Source organism: Pinus tabuliformis, chromosome X (assembly GCF_031772625.1).
Source record: "Pinus tabuliformis cultivar Carrire ecotype Pingquan chromosome X, CPIR1, whole genome shotgun sequence".
In the NCBI taxonomy this organism is placed as follows: Eukaryota; Viridiplantae; Streptophyta; class Pinopsida; order Pinales; family Pinaceae; genus Pinus; species Pinus tabuliformis.
Window position 1 is genome coordinate 1,382,449,621 of NC_142308.1, and position 20,896 is coordinate 1,382,470,516.

Here is a 20,896-nt window from a genome sequence, read left to right on the forward strand (position 1 = left end):
AAGAAGATATACTCCAGGAACAAAGCCTAGATGAAGAAAAATAAATCCGACCATATCTTGTAATGCATTGGCGGGAATTACCACTCCTCAAACCATCAAGATAGAAGGACAAATCAAGAAGAAAAAGGTAATAGTGTTGATTGATTCAGGAAGCACCCACAATTTTATTCATTGTAGGGTAGCAAAAGAATTGAATTGCTTCCTATATCCAGCACCAGAGTGTCAAGTGATGATTGCAAATGGAGGAACAATAAATTGCTCTGGAAAGTGCCATAATATCAAGCTATCCATGGGAGAATATGTATTGACTAGCCCAATGCTTTCCATTCCAATGGGAGGTGTTGATGTTGTACTAGGAGTCCAATGGCTACAATCCTTGGGTACAATAGCTTTTAATTTTCAAGAACTTTTCATCAAATTTTCTACGGAAGGAAAGGAAGTTGAATTAAGGGGTATTGCAGGGAAACCAGGAAAGATAATCAGCTCTAATGGTATGACAAAGCTTCTAAAAAAGGAGCAAAGAGGTGTAATTGCACAATTATGTTCGCTAGATGTTTCCACATTGGAATCATCTATTTCTCCAGATCTCCAAAAAGTCCTGGACAATCATTCCAAGGTATTTGAGACTCCCAAAGGTCTCCCACCTATGCGTGATCATGATCATGCTATTCATCTGATTCCAGGAAGTGTTCCTCCAAACATCAGGCCGTACAGATATCCCTATGTCCAAAAAAGTGAAATTGAACGTATGGTTGCAGAAATGCTAGAGGCTGGTATAATTCAACCAAGTCAAAGTTCTTTCTCTGCTCCAGTAGTATTGGTGCACAAGAAGGATGGATCATGGCGCATGTGTCCGGATTATAGGGAGCTCAACAAGCTCACTATTAAAGATAAGTTCCCCATTCCTGTCATTGATGAATTACTGGATGAATTGCATGGATCAATTTACTTCACCAAGTTGGATCTTCGTTCGGGATATCATCAAATCAGAATGAAGATTGAAGACATTCCGAAAACGGCATTTAGAACTCATGAGGGTCATTATGAATTTTTGGTCATGCCTTTTGGCCTTACCAATGCACCTTCAACATTTCAAGGTTTGATGAATTCAATTTTCAAACCATTCCTTAGAAAATTTGTGTTAGTATTTTTTGATGATATACTAATCTACAGCAAGTCTTGGAAGGATCATGTTGAACATGTTGACAAGGTGCTACAACTATTGGAGGAGAAACAATTATATGCAAAAAGATCCAAATGTTTCTTTGGAGTCCAGGAGGTGGAATATTTGGGTCATATTGTATCTCATGAAGGAGTTAAGGTAGACCCTAGCAAAATTAAAGCCATTAAGGAATGGAAAATCCCCACATCCATAAAGCATCTGCGAGGATTTCTTGGGTTGACAGGGTATTATCGCAAGTTTGTTAAGAATTATGGGAGAATAGCAGCACCTCTAACAACATTATTGAAGAAAGATGCATTTTCATGGACTCCGGAAGCAACAAAGGCCTTTGAACATCTTAAAGAGGCAATGTGCCAAGCACCGGTCTTAGCTACACCGGACTTCACAAAAACCTTTATTGTGGAATGTGATGCTTCAGGAAATGGAATTGGTGCTGTTCTAATGCAAGATGAAAGACCCATTGCTTTTGAAAGTCGTCCAATCAAGGGAAAGTTTTTAAGCAAAGCTATTTATGAGAAGGAAATGTTGGCAATACTCCATGCACTTAAGAAATGGCGACCCTACCTAATGGGAAGACACTTCAAGGTAAAAACGGATCATGATAGCCTTAAATACTTTTTAGAACAAAGATTATCCTCTGAAGAGCAACAAAAGTGGGTCACAAAGATGTTGGGTTATGACTTTGAAATCATCTACAAAAAAGGGAAGCAAAATGTGGTGGCAGATGCACTCTCAAGAAAGGATGAGGATGTGGAAGCATTGTTGTGCGCCATTTCTATTATCCAACCAGATTGGATAAACGAAGCAAGGGAGGAATGGAAGAATGATGAAGAAGTGTGGGCACTTATTCGAAAGCTACAACAAGATTCCAGTACGTTTGATACATTTAGCTGGCAAAATGATTCGTTATGGTACAAAGATCGCTTATACCTCTGTAAGAATTCCCAGCTAAAACAAAAGATTCTTATGGAATTGCACACTTCTCCCTTAGGAGGGCACTCAGGATTTTTAAAAACTTACCACAGGGTTAAGAAGGAATTTTTTTGGGATGGCCTTAAATCAGATATTCAAAAGTTTGTGGCGGAATGTTTGGTTTGCCAACAAAATAAAGTTGAAACAATTAAGACACGGGTCTATTACAACCTTTATCCATTCCAAGCCAACGTTGGGAGGAGGTTTCAATGGATTTTATCACAGGTTTACCCAAGTCTGAGGGAAAGAGTGTCATCATGGTGGTAGTTGACAGACTTACCAAGTATGCACACTTTTGTGCATTATCACATCCATTTAAAGCCAGTACAGTTTCTACTGCATTTATGGAAACAATTCAAAAGCTACATGGAAACCCAAAGATTATTGTAAGTGACAGAGATCCCATTTTCACTGGAAATTTTTGGACAGAATTATTTTCTTGTCTTGGTACTCAGTTAGCTCATAGCTCATCTTATCATCCTCAATCTGATGGGCAAACTGAGATAGTAAACAAATGTTTGGAAGGATATCTTCGTTGCTTTGTATCTGATAAACAGACACAATGGGTCAAATGGTTGCCTCTGGCTGAATGGTGGTATAACACTTCCTTCCATACAGCAACAAAAATGACCCCATTTATGGCACTTTATGGGTATCAACCACCATCCATCACATCATATTTAAGAGAAAATTCTAAGGTTCAGGCAGTGGAACATCACATCGAACATCAACAACAAGTCCTCCAACTCTTAAAGGATAACCTCGTGTTGGCACAAAATAGAATGAAACAACAGGCAGATCAACATCGCAGTGAAAGAAGTTTTGATGTAGGTGATTGGGTATTCCTACGGCTACAACCATATAAGCAAATGTCCCTAAAGCAAGCTAAGAAGGATAATAAATTATCACCAAAGTATTATGGTCCGTACAAGGTGTTGCAAAAGATTGGTACTATGGCATACAAATTGGAGCTTCCTGCAGCTTCTCGATTGCACCCAGTTTTCCATGTTTCATGTTTAAAGAAGGTTATAGGCAACAAGCTCCCAGTTCAAACAATATTGCCAGAACTTGACGAGGAAGGAAAAATTATATTGGAACCGAAAGCAGTCACAGAAACAAGAACTCGACAGCTACGAAATCGATCAATTTCAGAGTATCTTATCAAGTGGAAGAACTTATCCGCTGAAGATTCCACATGGGAGGATGAGAATTTTATGCAGAAGTATCCAGAACTACTCAAGCGTTGAGGACAACACTTTTTTGAAGGAGAGGGGCATGTTGGGTCCCTATAATACTAGTGATTACCCCATTACTATTGTAGTTATACCCCTTATTTATATTGTTGTGCCCCTATTACCCCGATATTGTTATTTATGTGCCCCATAGAATCCCTCTATTGTTATTTTTGTGGCTTTATATTATTATTGTTAGGTCTGTTGGATTATATTGTGACTCCTTAGACTCCTATATATAGAAAGGAGGTTTTGTCATTTGAATCATCCAAGAATTGTTCATTTATGTAATGTAAAGGAGGTTGCCCCCTCGAAGAGGCTGAATTCTAAGGCATTGATCTATCTTTTCTATCTTTTCTTGCGCTGGTTTCATAACATAATAGTTCGATGTTCTGAGTGTTTTTTGCAGGGTCACATTTAGGAGAGTGATAAGAAACAGATCGACAGAGAGTTTCTCAGGCTTCCCATATGCGATAGCTCTGTTAAATTCTCTGCTTTACACCTGGTTCGCCTCTGATCAGTCTGATTAGTCATGGTCTGGATAACATCTTGGTGTTGACCATCAATGGGGTCGGAATAGTGCTGGAGTTTATATTCGGTTGCATCTTTCTGAAATACGCTATACCCACAGCCAAGGCAGGTTTTAATGCCCCTAGTCTGTTATTATTTGTTTAGACTTTCTGCTATGGACTTTCAAAGTGGCTAAACCAATATTTGTATGTTTTTTGTTTTGTTAATCGCACTTTTACACAGTAGGTCAGGATATCTGTTTTTTAACAGATTTTTTTGATGGCTTTCTGCCATTTTTGGATAGATTTACATGGTCTACAGATTTATATACTTGAATACATGCTGGACATGTATCTGCAGAATGTGATTTCATTTCCTGATCGCTGATTAGTAATTAGTTCTCTTTTGCTTTGATCCAGAGCTGCTTTGCTAGGTGAATGAATCCATAAAGATAATATAAGTTTCAAAATATTAGCAGAATCTGTAATCTGTAATATTTTCGAAATATTAGCAGATTCTTTGTTGTGCAAAAAACAATGGTGAGAACAATGGTGGGTGTGACGTTGTTGTTTGCTTGCATTTCAACAGTTTCTCTTTTCGAAATATTAGCAGATTCTTTGTTGTGCAAAAAACAATGGTGAGAACAATGGTGGGTGTGACGTTGGTGTTTGCTTGCATTTCAACAGTTTCTCTGGTTGCTCTTGGGGCTCAGAAGGATAAGAAAAAGCTGGTGGGGATTTCGGGGATGGTTGTCACTGTGGTCATGTATGGTTCTCCACTTTCCAATGCTGTAAGTATCTAACTCCATCCCATGCCCTTTTGTCACTTATCTGCATCAAATGCGTCTTGACTCTTTACTCGCACTGAAATGTACAAAAGTGGTCGGTGATAGAGACGAAAAGTGTGGAGTATATGCCCATCCATTTCTCCATGTTCACACTGATCAACAGTTGTTTATGGATGATTTACTTCCTTCTCGACAACGACCTCATCCTAGCGGTAACATCCTATGCTGTCTCTGTACATATGTGTCTGTTTGTTTCAGGAATATCACAATATCTGATAGTCAGGAAAGAGATCAAACAATTGAGTGGTTTCCTCACACTTCGATTCCCAGATATTTCAAAAAACTACAATCTCCATAAAGATATATGGTTGAAAGGATATATTGTTTAAAATATATATACTAAAGATTTGCTTTTAGAATTTGAGTTTTATACTGTGTTGTGGTTGTGGTCAAGGCAGTGTCCAAATATAATTGACGTACCACTGGGCATAGGTCAAATAGTGTTGTCATCCTCAATAAGGTCACATCCTGCGACACCTTCTTCCTCAATGCTTTTTCACAACCTTCTTTTATTTGTTGGTATTATTCATCTTGTTGTCCAAAGCTTTTAATTTTTTCTTCTAGCACCGTGAAACTATAAATTTCAAAGAATGACCGAGTTTGGTCGAGGATATGTCGTACATAAGGTGAGAGAAACAACTGCACCGACAGACACAACGGCTTTCATTTTCATGTGCAATGGCAATAGGTTATCTGCCGACTGATCAGGTGCTTAATCATGATGGACAATTTCTAAATGTTGGGAAGGAACATTTTTTCCCAAAGACTATGTTTGGCTTATATTACACTTGCAAAAATAATATTTCATGCATGCATACGCAAAAAATGGTTTTAAGTGTAATATTTTTAAGTGCAAATGTAATATTTAATTAATCCATCGGTTGTTTAAATTTTAAAATATATTTTTCAATAAATAATTCTTGTTTTGACATGAATATATATATAATTGATTTATGCTAAAAATATGTTAAAAAAATAATATTAATATATATAATTTTCTGTTATTTAATATTAATTATTAAATATAATTGTTTAAAAATTTGGTAATATAATTTTCGATGATATTGTTATTTTCTAATATATAAATTGATTTTAAAAAGAAATGGATGTTTGAATTTTGTAAATGTAATACAAATTATAAATTAAATTGTCAATTAAAATCTATTTTATTAACTAAAGGATTCCAATTCTCTATGATGCATGAGGGATTTGATTAAAATTTTTGAATGGATTGGAAATTATTTGTGTAATACAAGTAGATATGATTAATACAATAGTAAATTGTCATTGATTTTAGAAAAAATGGATGCTTGAATTTTGTAAATGTAATACAAATTATAAATTAAATTGTTGATTAAAATCTATTTTATTAACTAAAGGATTCAAATTCTCAATGATGTAGGAGGGATTTGATTAAACTTTTTGAATGGATTGGAAATTATTTGTGTAATACAAGTAGATATGATTAATACAATAGTAAATTGTCTGAAGATACAAGTGGATATGATTAATACAATAGTAGTAAGTAGATATGATTAATACAATAGTAATTTTTATGATGCATATGGATTTCATTTAAAATTTTGAAAGGATTTGAACTTATTTGTATGATGCATGTGAATTTGATTAGTCTCCATCTTAGACATGTGGGAACAATCCTTATTGTTAAAGATATGTATGATGCATGTGGATTTCATTTAAAATTTTGAAAGGATTTGAATTTGTTTGTATGATGCATGCGAATTTGATTAGTCTTCGTCTTAGACATGTGGAAACAATCTTTATTGTTATTCTTAATCCATATTTATAATTTAAATATTTAATTAAATTTGCATAACATTTTTCTTCTATGCTACTATTTCCTATGCTCATGTGGGAACAATCCTTATTGTTATTCTTAATTCATATTTATAATTTAAATATTTAATTAAATTTGTTTAACATATCACATCTTTTTTCTTCTATGCTACTATTTCCTATGCCTTAAGGCGTTTCTCCTGTGAGAAGAAGTCTCTCAAATACCACGTGTGCTAATGTGAGATGTTGATTTTCATGTTAGATGATTAAAATAAAATCTGCCATTGGATTGAAAAAGGCAATTATTGTTAGTTACGATTCTATAGAACCTAGAACCTCTTTCACGCATTTGAGAGCATCCTCCTAGCATTTGTTCAACTTGCCGATAGCACTGCAGGAAGACGACAAGAAAAACCAGTTACCATTCCAAATCGGCCAACGTTGGAGTGTCTTCCTCGCATTTGTTCAACTTGTTCATGGGGCTACAAGAAGACGACAAGACAACCAGTTATCATTCCAATTCGGCCAACGTTAGAGATTTTCAAAAAGGCTACGGGCAGGGTTGCAAGGCCTAGAAATTCGAAAACCCGCCTCGTTTGAAGGTATAATACAAGAAGGCAACTAGAAGCCACGTTTTGTTTTTTTTTTTTGAAAAAACCCTCGATTCCCCTGTTTCTTGAAAATATTTTTGTTGCTAATCTTCAGACTTCAACGAACTACAATCGACAGCATTCCAAATTAGAGAGCCTGTGCCAACTTCTTTGAGCCGAATTAAGTCATCTACTGGTCTATTATTAGCATACTTAGCTGTCCAGAGGATTGCCCAAGGAGTATGTGGGTTCGAGAGCCATTTCCACCAGATGCGCACTCCCATGACCTTGTTGCTATGCTAAGGATCCCGTAATCCAGTGCCTCCAGAAGTTTTTGGGTGGCAAACTGTTTCCCACTTTACCAGAGCCCATTTTCTCTTTTGTTTTGTATTCCCCCATAAAAAATCCCGTTGAAGATTTTTGATTGCTTTAAGAACCCATTTGGGTGCTGCCAGTACTAAGAAAAGGTAGAGCGGAATAGATTGTAGCACTGCTTTGATTAAAACTAGGCGACTCTCCATGTTGAGAGCTCTGAAGAGATACGGGCTTTCAATTTTTCTAAGAGTATTTTCCAGGATGAGTGATTTAAGGCAGAGGCTGTCATTGGAGCACCCAGGTATTTGGAGGGTAGAGTTGCAATCGAGAAGCCTAGAATTCTGGCTATGGAGGTTTGAGTGATGGGAGGTGTGTGAAAGAAAAAAAAACTTGGGATTTTGCTTTGTTAATGTTGGTGCCAGAGGCATCCGAAAAGTTAGATAAAATGGACTTCAGTTTAAGGGCTTCTTGGACCGAAGGATGACCAAATAACATATTGTCATCAACGAATTGCTAGTGGGTGAAAGCAGGGGTATTCGGAAAAGAAAATCCACGTAATTGCTAGGTATGAAGGGCATCTTTGATGTAACGTCCAAGACCTTCCGCCATTATAACAAATAGAAAGGGTGAGAGAGGGTCCCCTTGTCGGATGCCTCTGGATGGTTGGAAGGGGGTGGAAGGGATCCCATTGACTAGAATTGAGAAGAAGGTAGAGGTGATGAGACTCATAATCCATCTAACCCATGGGGGGGTAAAGCCAAAGGCTAGCAGCATTTTTTGAATATATTTCCAGCTTAAAGTATCAAAAGCTTTTGAGAGGTCGATTTTTAGGAGCATACCTGCCTTTTTGGACTACTTTAGGGAGTGAATGATTTCATGAGTGAGAATAATGCCATCGGTGATCTGCCTTCCTTCCACATATCCAGATTGCTCCGGTGATATAAGTAAGGGAAGCAAGGGCTTGAGGCGTGTGGTGATCACTTTGGAGATGATTTTATAAATGACATTGCATAGTGCAATAGGTCGGAATTTGTCCAGAGTCTGGCTGTGGTCCTCCTTAGGGATGAGAGAGATGAAGGTGGCATTCAAGGATGGAAGCATCCATCTGCTAACTCTGGAATTCTCGACTACTTGCCAGACTTCCTCCTTGATTAGATCCTAGAAGTTGTGAAAGAAGTCTGAAGTGAAGCCGTCTGGTCCAGGTGCTTTCCCAACTTTGAGTTGTCGCATAGTTGTCTCCACTTCCTGTAAAGATATAGGCCTGAGGAGGATTTGATTGTGTTCCTTAGTTACGATCTTAGGAATATTCTTAGTGATTTTCTCTATAGCTAGCAGCCAATCAATCTGCAGTTCCTGATGCACCCTTCGAAAGTGGGTGAGGAGTTCCTTTTCTATATCTTCAAGCTTTTCTAGATGTTCCCCTTGTCGATTTTGGAGGTGAGTAATGCTGTTGTGCATTCTCCTTTGGATAGTGGTATGGTGGAAGAACTTTGTATTGCGTTCGCCCTCTTTAAGCCATCTAATCCTCGACTTTTGTCTCCAAAGAATCTCTGCCTGTTTTTCTCTTTCTGAGATTTGCGTTTGTAGTTGGCATTCCTATTCTGCTAGGGCTTCAGATCTGCCTTCAGCTATGATTCTTTGCTGTAATTTTTGCATTTCTTGTTCAAGAGTGTCTTGCACCTGAAAGATATTGCTGAAGGTAAAGCGATTCCACTGTTTTATATTTTCCTTGAGTTTTTTTAGCTTTTGTTGGAGCTTATACATTTTTGTGCCTTCTGGTGGATTGAAATTTTTCCATGTCTCTGTTATCAGGTTATGAAAGTCTGGGTTATTCAGCCAGAAAGCTTCAAAGCGAAAGGGCCTGCGAACATTGTCTCCCAGTCTTTGCCAGTGAAGTCTAATAGGCTAGTGGTCCGAGCCAGAGAGTGGCAAGATAGAGGCCGAGAGGTCCCCACCAAGATGTATTGCGTTGTCAGAGAGCAGGAATCTGTCTAACCGAGATGCTATTTGGTGGGCATTTGCATGTTTGTTGTTCCATGTATATACGCCATTATTGAATTCCATATCTATGAGCCTGTTGTTATGAATGTAGTTTTTGAAGTGAGTGCTTTCACAGTCCAGCTTGACCCGTCCTCCTCTTTTTTCCTCCAAATCTTGTAATCATGTTGAAGTCCCCTCCTGTGATCCAAAGTGGGTGGGATCTTTCTAAGTTGATCTGAGTTAAGGTATTCAGTGTGTCTACCTTGTTTGTTGCCTCCTGGGGAAAGTAGACATTGGTTAAGTGTCCATGAACGTTTGTCCCTATTATATGAAACATGGCTTGAATAAAGTGTTTACTAGCATGTATGTTAGTAAGTGTTACAACTCTATCATCCCAAACTATAGCTAGCCCTCCTGAGGCTCCTATGGCTTCCACAACCACTCCTTTGCTTCCTGGCCATGCTTTGGTGAGGATCTGATCCAATGTTGTGGAATTACACTTGGTCTCCTGCAGGAAGAGAACTTGAGGCTTTTCCTGTTGTAACATGTTCCTTATTAGTCGACCCTTTCCCGGGCTTTTGAGCCCTCTAATGTTCCATGAGACAAGCTTCATGATTCACGATTGGGAAGGGGATTATAATATTTGGTAAGCTTGGAGTATCTTCCATATTCCACCAGCATCTCCCCTATGCAGATGGTTCTCTGAAGATCTGTTTTCCTTCCTCGTTTCTTATTGTCTTTGAAGATATTTCTTCCATCCCACTGACTGCCAGTTTGGATACCTAATGATCTTTGCTTCTGTGCTCTTGAGAGAATTACCTCTAAGTTCTCTAACTGTCACTCGGGAATTTTGTCATATTCCTTTTTCTTACATGCCTATTCAAGTCCCAGTATATCTAGGTCTCCGATGTCGAAGCTCTCTGGTTCCTCTTCCATGTGCTAAACTGCTTCCTGCTCTGCCTCTGTATCATCTACAATCGTGAGCTGCATCTGAGTGCTATCTATCTCCATTCCTTGAACAACCCTTTTTTGCGGGTTATTGGGAAAGGGTGATTTGATATCTGCGGGTTGCTTAGAAATGAGGGCTTTCTTTGAGCTTGAGGGATCAGAATGGGGGGTAGTCTTAGGAATGGCTTGAGGTTGTTCCTGGTTATCTAAGATATGAACCTCCGGCTGGAGCAGGGTTTCAAAGCTGTTGCTTGTTGATGGCAAGGAGGTATTGGTGACAGGTTTTTTGACTGAGGAAGAGGGCTTTTTGCGATTGGAAACTTTTTTGAACCCTTCCAAGTCAGGTTTGTCCATTGAGGGGGTGGTCGTGGATTTCATATTGGAGGGACAGTCTCGGAATAAATGGCCCAGGGTGTGGCATTTTCTACAGCGGAATGGTACATGCTCGTAATCTATTGTTTGTAACCATTCGTAATCATCATGGTAAAGGCTTACCGCATCCGGGAGAGCTTTGTTGAGGTGCATGTATACACAGATCCGCGCATAGGAGGTGTATCACTTTAGTTTTGTCTCCTCTGCCACTTTGATGAATTTGCCTAAACCATTCCCAATGTCTTGCAGAGATTCTTCGTCCCAATACTCTAGAGGGAGGGAATAAAAGCACAGCCACACCGGGGCCCAGCTTAGATCTTCTTTGTCCAGGTTAAAGCGCTTAACCCATTCTCTCAGGTATAGTCCTGCTGCGTTGAAGAAATATGGTCCGCCATCCAGTACCCTATTTCGGTCTTCTAGACAATTGAAAATGGCAGTAAAGAAGCCCTTAGGCCCTAACTGCAGAGTTATGTGCCCTTTTGGCTTCCATTTGGCTGCGATCCAGCCATGCAGTGCTTTCTCCATTTGCCAAAGGCCTATAAACTTTCCTATCAAAGCTTGATCCTTCATAAACTGGATCTGAATGTTGATCTGCTGACTTGGGAGCTCGATTTTGGGTCTGTCAACTGCTACAGGCTTGCAGGTGGTTGACGTCACTCTTGGTTCTTTAGTTTTGTTGTTATTCCTTGGCGCATTTTCATGCTCTATTGCTATATCTTCTTAATGGTCCTTCCTGACATTTTCTGTTTGTCGTAGGGCATTTTTCGTATCAGCGGGGGGAGGCACCATGTCCTCCCCCTGAGGGGGTTCCATCGCTCGGTAGTTGTTCCTTATTGTGCTGTAGATGTCTTATAGTTGGAGGTTAATGGCAGAACAACACAGTCTGTAAAGGTCTGCCAGTTGCAGAGCAGTGTCAAACCCTAAGCGCTCCCGCCTCTCATCTCTGTCATTTGTCCGACCAAGAGGCCAAATAATTCAACATATTCACATCATTGGTTAGCCACATAAAAATAATTAGAAGTACATTAAATTTAATAAAAAGTCAAGTAGCATAATCCAAAATGAGTAAAAAGAAAATCATCATCCAAAAAATAAATAAAATTACAAATTTAAAAATAAGAAAAATCAGAAAAGCATATGTGCTTCATTCTTTTAATTATCAAAAAATTTGGTATGCATATTTTATAGAGAAATTATTGATACATTTCTTAGAATAAAAATTATTTAAATACTTATTTAGAATTATTCTTTGTGGTTGAGTGCAAACTAGTGATGGTATTCTTGTGGGTGAGTGTAAACTAGTGGTGGTTTCTCATGGCTCATTAGTGACAATGCAAACTTTGAGAAACAATAATCTGTTAACTTGGAGGAATGGTTAGGAGTAACTAGGAAATGAAAGATTTAAAAAAAAAAGACCAAAACTTGTATTCAAAATTTTAAAGTGTGAGATTAATTCAAACGTTTAAAACTATTTTAATGGTAACAAATTCTTTTTTTAAGAGATTTATATAATATATACATATATGTATGGTTGACATTAAAATATTTTATTTAATATGGATATTAAAATATTTTGTCTAATATGGGCATTAAAACATTTCACTTATAGACTATTCTGCTTATATTAAAATTTTATATTTTATTTAAGTTGTTAATATATTTTCAAATACATATTAATATTACCTAGGATTTTATAGTGGGATTCTTTACTTTGATCAAAATTGAATTTTTTTGTTATCAATAATATATTTTAAATGTTGCATTTCATTTCAAATATATACACACACACACACACTTAAATGAATTACACATTTCTCTCTTTGTAGAAAATCACTAAATTATTTTACTTTTAATTCCTTCTTTCTTCGAGTATGTATATATATATATATGTTACTTAAGATAGGTATGGAAATATGAAAATATTTTATTTATGACACTGAGAGTGAATACTTTGCACTATTAACCATTATTGGTTGCACTTTTAACCATTATTTGAGCTACTGGAGTGTAACCAAATCAGTATATTCATTTAGCCAAATATGTATATCCATTTCTATTGGATTTTAACTAAAACTAATCAAGTATGTATACTCTAACCAACATTGTTTTTTATTTATAGTTATTTTATTTTTATTTTAAAATGAACACGTGCCAATTTCACATTGAGCATGAATGAAATGACACATTTCTCTCATACTAGGTATTACAAAGCCTTCCCTTATTGTAACTTTCTTAACATTATCAAACAACCCCATCTTTAAGAGTACAGGTCTTCCACACCTATTTTCTCAAAATTTATAATCTTTAATCTCTTAATCTCAAGTTTTTTTTTAATGAATCTCATTTATCCTTGAATATTTTATTTAATATGGATATTAATTTTTTTATTTAATATGAATATTAATTTTTTTATTTAGTATGGGCATTCATTTTTCAAGAGATTTATATAATATATACATATATGTATAGTTGACATTAAATATTTTATTTAATATGGATATTAAAATATTTTATCTAATATGGGAATTAAAACATTTCATTTATAGACTATTTTGCTTATATTAAAATTTTATATTTTATTTAAGTTGTTAATATATTTTCAAATACATATTAATATTAATTTTTGGCAACCTCTGTCCTTATATCTTGCAAGTTATTTCAACAAGTAAAGTTGCCAAAATTTTGAGCAATACAAAGAACAAAAAACAAGGAATGTCATAATTTTTGGAGAAAGAAAGATTTTTATTATAGAGGTTCAGATTGATTTTTTAACAAGATGAGAGTAGATGCTAACGCACAACCTTTGTGGGTTGAACATGAACCATCATTCCCATCATCTTCAAGCATAGATAATTCAGATGAAGACTCGCTTCTTTTATAGAGGATTCAAACTTGGCTTTGGAGGAATCAGTCCGTGGGGTTCCCAGAAAGCTGGTAAGTCTTCTCCCTCATAGTAAATTCATTTTTTTCATTAATTTCCCTTCCATGTGATTTTATTTGTTGGGCATTTGTATATTCTGTATAAGATAGGAACCACTTCCAAGTTTCATTAATGACCAGACAGTAATATCAAGATAAATTTCAAAATTAGAATCTAAGTAATAGAGCCTCTTCCACATGTAGGCTTATATCAAATTCATTCTCTATGCTAGAGCTCTTGCGGTAGGGGCACACACACACTCTTTCTGTATGTATGTATGCGCTAGACATTAGCACTAAATTTCACCTACGCGTTAGGCAGTTGGTCTAAGCTAATGCAAATGGGCAAATAAACAATTTTCATGAATCCTTCATTGAAGCAGTTGTCTCTGGCTCTATCTTTTGCATCTTTGGGGCAGGTTTCTTCTTCTTGGGATTCCTTTGCATACTCATCAGCCTCTGAATCTTGCATTGAAGTTCACTCCCCGGTGGAGGTAGTGGTCATTGCTTTGGGCAGCAATGTTGTCAACATAGTTGAAAATTTCAATAGAGCTTTGAGCATGATGGGGAAAGCTGGTGTCTATATTACAAAGTACGCAAACTTATAAGACTCAAAGTGGAGCAAACTGCATACATATGGCATGTATATCCCTCTGATTAGTTACGAATAGTAGATGATGATAATAGAAATGCATTGCCCCACAACATATCTATAATTTATGGAAGGATATTACCTAGGAGATGCTCCTAGATAATGCATTCTCTTGCTCACAGGTCATTGTTAAATATTTTCTCCAATTTTGGGATTGGTTTTGTAGGTTCTTAAATTTTCTGATATGGTAGGTGGTGAAACATTCGATCCATCATTTTTTGGGTATGCATATGGAGTTGTATAGGAGCACATTGTTAATGATGATGCATTCTAATCAAAGGAGGTAAGTGTTCAAGATCCAAGCCTCATTTACAAATTCTGACTATAGACACGTTAATGATTCCTACAAAGACAAGAGAGATCTATGTAATCTCTTCTCTTTGTTTTCAATAGCAGAAGAAGAGAGACAACGGTCAACAAATGATGAACACTAGGCTAGGGCACAATCATTCAAATTTTATTGAGTGGTAGCCTTAATGCTTTGTGTGGTTTTGGTGTTGCTTAGAAAGTCATGATATAAGAAGGCAGTTAAGCAATCAAGAAAACTAGTGACAAAATCTGCTTCGATCGACATATCATCATAATTACTTGTCAATGGAAAGCGTGTATCTCAAGCAATGAAATTGGCTTCACTTCGTCTTCCACAATACGACTCATTTGCTTTAGAGGAGATAGAAGAAGCAACAAACAACTTTGATGTCTTCTTATGGGTGAAGGCTCCAAGATTTGTTAGAGTTTCAATTGAATATTATGAATTTTGGTCACAAAATCGTCTTGTTTTCTTCAGAGTATCAGTTTTTGGCAACCTCTGTCCTTATATCTTGCAAGTTATTTCAACAAGTAAAGTTGCCAAAATTCTAAGCAATACAAAGAATAGAAAACAAGGAATGTCAAGTGCCCGAGGAAAGCATAATTTTTGGAGAAAGGGAAGATTTTTAATACAAAGATTCAGATTGCTAGATTAAATTATGGATATTGTGGGTGCAATGGATGCAATGGGTTTGGCATCTAAAGCTATGGAAACTTGCAATGAAACTGGGTTCAATCGTCTTCCACAGTACCACTCATTTGCTTTAGAGGAGATAGAAGAAGCAACAAACAACTTTGATGTGTTCTTATGGGTGAAGGCTCCAAGCTTTGTTAGAGTTTCAATTGAATATTATGAATTTTAGTCACAAAATCGTCTTGTTTTCTCCAGAGTATTAGTTTTTGGCAACCTCTGTCCTTATATCTTGCAAGTTATTTCAACAAGTAAAGTTGCCAAAATTCTGAGCAATACAAAGAACAGAAAACAAGGAATGTCAAGTGCCTGAGGAAAGCATAATCTTTGGAGAAAGGAAAGATTTCTAATACAAAGATTCAGATTGATATATTAAATTATGGATATTGGGGGCGCAGTGGATGCGATGGGTTTGGCATCTAAAGCTATGGAAACTTGGGTGTTTTTTTAACAAGTTGACAGTAGATGCTAACAAACAACCTTTGTGGGTTGAAAGTGTGCCATTATTCCCATCATCTTCAAGAATAGATAATTCAGATGAAGACTCAAATAGAAATGTGTGTTTGAGATCTAGAATTCCATCAGCAAATGGCACATTATTGTACTTTGCAACAAAGGATGGATCACTTTTAGAGCTCTCATAATTGCATCATCTTAAGTGGATAAACCATGGTTGACATCATGGTGATATTGCAGGTATTGCGGAGATCGGAATTGATTGGCTTCCGGATCAGAGCAGAGCGAGCTAGGGTTTATGCGCTCCAGCGTTTGTGACAGGCCTGGAACACCACAGACTCAAACTGGTAGCATTGTTTCGAAAGGGGCAATTGCTGTCGGACTGGATGGGAGCAGAGGGGTCCAGTGGGACCCCAATGTTTAAGCAGATTGTCTTGCAGAAACAGCAACAGAACATGAAAGAAGGAGTCAGAATCGAGGGAATGAACAGCACGATGCAGAGTAGCAGGAAAAACAAGGAAAAGACACCAATAATGTCTGACAAGACAGAAAACACCTCAGAAGATAGGAATAAAGAGAAGCAGAACCGTGCAGACACACAAGACAAAACAGCTGCAAAGTCTCAGCCCTCAGAAAATGAGGAGGAACGACCAAAAGAAGACAAAGAGCCAAAAAACAAAAGCAAGGTCCAACCGGAGAAGGAGGGGGAGTCCAGCGCGAACCCCAACAGAACCCCTGTGACCAGTAATGCATGTAAGCCAAAGAAAAAAGACAGCCTACGGGTGACAATTACTGACCCTGAAATCCAGGCCTACAGGGAGCACATGGCTGAACATGCCATCATTTGTAAATTTATGGGAGTCTAGCCATCTGAAAGGACTCTATGCCAATGGATAAGGCAGCAGTGGAAGCCGAAAGGAGATGTGCAGTTACATCTGGGGGCCAAAGGATTTTTCACAGTAGTCTTTACAAGTCTAGAAGATAAAGACAGAGTGTTCGAAGGTGGCCCGTATTTCCTAGCAGCAGCAGGCTTATATATGAGACCATGGAAGCCGAACTTCGTCCCGGAAAAGGAATCCTTCACTCAAGTGCCGGTTTGGATCAGACTCTTCTCTCTCCCAATAGATTATTGGGGATTGAATGCCTTAAAGCAAATAGGGGATAAACTAGGAACCTTTGTTAAAGCTTCGGAGGCAACCATGCAGAAAAGATATACCACCTATGCTAGAATCTGTGTGGAACTGGATGTGTCAGGTGCACTACATGAAGGTTTGTGGCTCGAGTACAGGGATGAGGAATACTTTCAGGCTTTAGACTATGAGCAAATACCTTTCAGGTGTCGGAAATGCCACGAGCATGGACATCTGATAAGGGACTGTCCACTGAACAGAAAGGAGACAGAAGAAGAGAAAATACAGAACAACAAAGACAAGAACAACTTCACCAAACCAAAGAACAGGCAGCACGCCAATAGAAGAAGGAATACTAAAGGAAGCACAGAAAGAAACTACTTCAGTAACCCCTTTGAGATCCTAGACCTGGAGACCGACTCGGAGGAAAAGCAGAACATACCTAATGGGGAGGCAGGGCAAGAAGGACAGGAAGTACCTACAGGGGAAGGAACTGCGGAAGGAGCATTCACTGGTGAAATCCACATGCAGGATAGAACAGCAGAAACGGACGAAGAAACAGAGATGTTAACAAGTGAAGCAGGGAGTGAAGATCTGGAGCTCGAAGAAACCCTAGCTATGGAAGGAATGGACCTTACGGCGCTTGTAGAAAGTTGGAGAGCCAAAGGGATTGAAGCAGTACCGGAGGAAGAAATTAGGAAGGTCAATGACCTCTTCATCGCACGGCAGAAGGCAGTAATAGAGAAACAGAAGAGAAAGTTGGGCATAATCAAAGGAAGCATCCCACACTACAAAGCAATACTGGGAAAAACCTCTGGCTCGAGGCACAAACGCCGTAGAGGCCGCAAGTCAAGCGGAGAACACCTGCAGGAGCTTGGAGAGATGCTGATCAACGCAGGTAAGATAAGGCAGCTAAGTGATTATCCGTCCTTCCAAATAATTGTTTAAATATGAAGATTGTATCATGGAACGCAAGAGGGATAAACAGCCAGGCCAAACAGAGGATTCTGAAGCGGCAGATGCAAAAACACAACCCGGATATGTTGTTTCTACAAGAGACCAAATGTAACAGAGCTCTCATAGATAGGCTACGAGTTAAGTTAGGAAGAAATTTTGAAGTCTTAGAGATCGAAAGCAAAGGGAGAGAAGGAGGCTTAGCTACCTTCTGGGATACAAGGAGATACCAGATTATGATAGCTGAAGCAAGCAAAAACTACTTGGCATTCGAAGTGCAACCTACAGGTAATTCTATATCTTTTCTATGCATCAATGTCTATAGTCCTCAGAAGTTAGAAGACAAGATTAGTTTCCCAGTGTCTTTAACCAAATTCAAAGAAAGGCACCCTTATGCTAAATACATATTGGGGGGAGATTTCAACATGATCACCTCCCTCCTGGAGAAAAAAGGAGGCCTCAGAAAACTAAACAGGGATGGGGAGGTCTTCATAAGTTTCATTGATAATGCAAGAATGGTAGATGTATACCCTAAGAGTGGTAAATTTACCTGGAACAACAGAAGGGGGGGCGAAAGGCTTATATCCTCTAGACTGGATCGTTTCTTAGTCTCGGAAAGCTTAATTTTAGATGGAACGGTAGTTGAATCGAACATCCTCCCAAGTGGAGGGTCGGACCACTGGCCGATCTCACTAGCTGTCGAGCTTCAGGGCACCCCCAGGAACAAACCCTTCAGGTTCGAAAAGTTCTGGATAGAACACCCTACCTTCCTCACAATGGTGGAAAAATGGTGGTCAGAGCCTTTAGTTGAAGAAGGATCCAAAATGTTCAATCTTCAAAAGAAACTAAAAAACATCAAAATGAGATTAAAGGACTGGAATAAAACAGTTTTCGGAAATATATTTCAGGAGAAAGCTATCATCGAAAACAAGCTGGAACAAATTCACAAGGATGGTGCGGCAGGTTGCAGAAATGAGGAGACCTGTGAACAAGAAAACGAGCTTACTCAACAATGGCACAATAGATGCAAGCAAGAAGAATCTTTATGGAAGCAGAAATCAAGAATCCTTTGGTTGAAGGAAGGGGAGCAAAATACCAAGTTCTTCCATAGATCAGCCATGGACTACAGAAGTGCCAAAAAAATCCTAGAACTAAAAAACAATGAGGGAGAACTTCTTAGAAATCACAACGAGATATCAGCCTCCCTTTCGGATCATTTTAGCCTCATAGCGCAAGAACCAGGGATCAATAGAGAGGAAGCCATCAAAGAAATCACCAATGTTATACCCAAATCCATCATAGAGGATCAGAACTGGGCCCTAAGAAGAACAATCACTATGGAAGAAGTCGAGGAGGCAGTCAGGAGTATGCCCAGCGACAAAGCTCCTGGTCCGGATGGTTTTACCATTAACTTCTATAAAGCCTGCTGGAACATTGTAAAGCAAGACATATGGGAGATTGTGGAAGACTCAAGACGTTCCAAAACGATCCTAAAATCTCTAAACTCTACCTTCATTGCTCTTGTACGCAAAGTGGAGGAAGCTAATACACCAGAAAAATTCAGACCCATAGCCCTCTGCAATGTCATCTACAAGATCATTTCTAAAGTCATCGCCAATAGGCTGAAGGCGATCCTCCCGGGCATCATCTCGCAAGAACAATCTGGCTACGTGGAAGGCAGGCAAATTCTAGACAATATTTTGCGTGCTTAGGAGATGATTCACTCTCTTCATTCGCGGAAAGAAGCCGGAATGATTATGCAGTTAGATCTTTCCAAAGCTTATGAAAAGGTAAGTTGGTCTTACCTGGAAGCAGTTTTAGAGGCTTTTGGTTTCAGTAGACAATGGATCAAATGGGTTTTAGCCCTCATTAAATCTCCTAGATACTCTATCCTCATGAATGGCGCCCCTTCTGCTCCCTTCAGCCCTTCCAGAGGCATCAGACAGGGGGACCCCCTATCCCCTTTCTTGTTTGTCATTCTAATGGAGGGCCTAAGCAGATTAATTGCCAAGAAAAAATCAGAAGGTCAAATTAAAGGTTTGCAACCTATCAGATCCAGTCCAGCCACAGCTCATCAACAGTTTGTGGATGATACCATGTTACATGGTACCCCAACAGTAAAAGAAGCTTTAGCCTACAGAGACATTCTCAATCTTTTTAGCAAAGCTTCCGGAATGGAGATTAATTTTTCCAAATCCACTATATTCTTCTTCAACACGCATCAGGCTATCCAATCTCATCTTTCTAGGCTTCTGGGGTTTAAAATTGGCTCCTTACCTTCAAGATACCTTGGTGCCCCCCTAACTCTCAAACCGTGGCAAAAGGTTCACTGGGAGAAAGTCCTAGCCAGTATGGAAAGGAAGTGCAAACATTGGACTAACAGGGCTCTGAATTTTGCAGGTAGATTAATACTAACAAAAGCGGTCTTGCAGGCTATCCCTCAGTATATGCTATCAATTCTTCCTGCTCCAAAAGGAATCTTAAATCAAATGAGAATCATCCAGCGCTCCTTTTTATGGAATGGAAACAGTGAAAAGAAAAAATGGTCTTTGGTTGCCTGGCAGAAACTGTGTAAACCTAAGGATAGGGGGGGTCTGAACCTGGTTGATCCCTCAGTGGTAAACAGAATATGCGGAGCCAAAATATGGTGGAAGTGGATTTCTGACACGAGCCTACCTTGGGCCATTCATTGGAAGGAAAAGTACGGGCCGAATAGCACCAATCTAGAACTAGTAAGAATGCAGGATGCCCCCAACGGGTCGCCAATATGGAATCATGCCCAAGACAACAGAAGTATTGTCCAGGACTATAGCTTCTGGGAGATACGAAATGGAACTCAAGCACTCTTCTGGGAGGATGCCTGGCAGCAGTCCCCGAAACTGGATACCCCTCAACTCCTACCCTTGAAGCAATACAATCAAAATGAGGGCAAATTCAGAGTCAATCAATACTGGAACCCAACCAGTGAAGACCCGGATTGGCGGGAATGGACAGTTTTCAACTCCACCCACAACGAAGACATTCAGGAAACCATTCAAG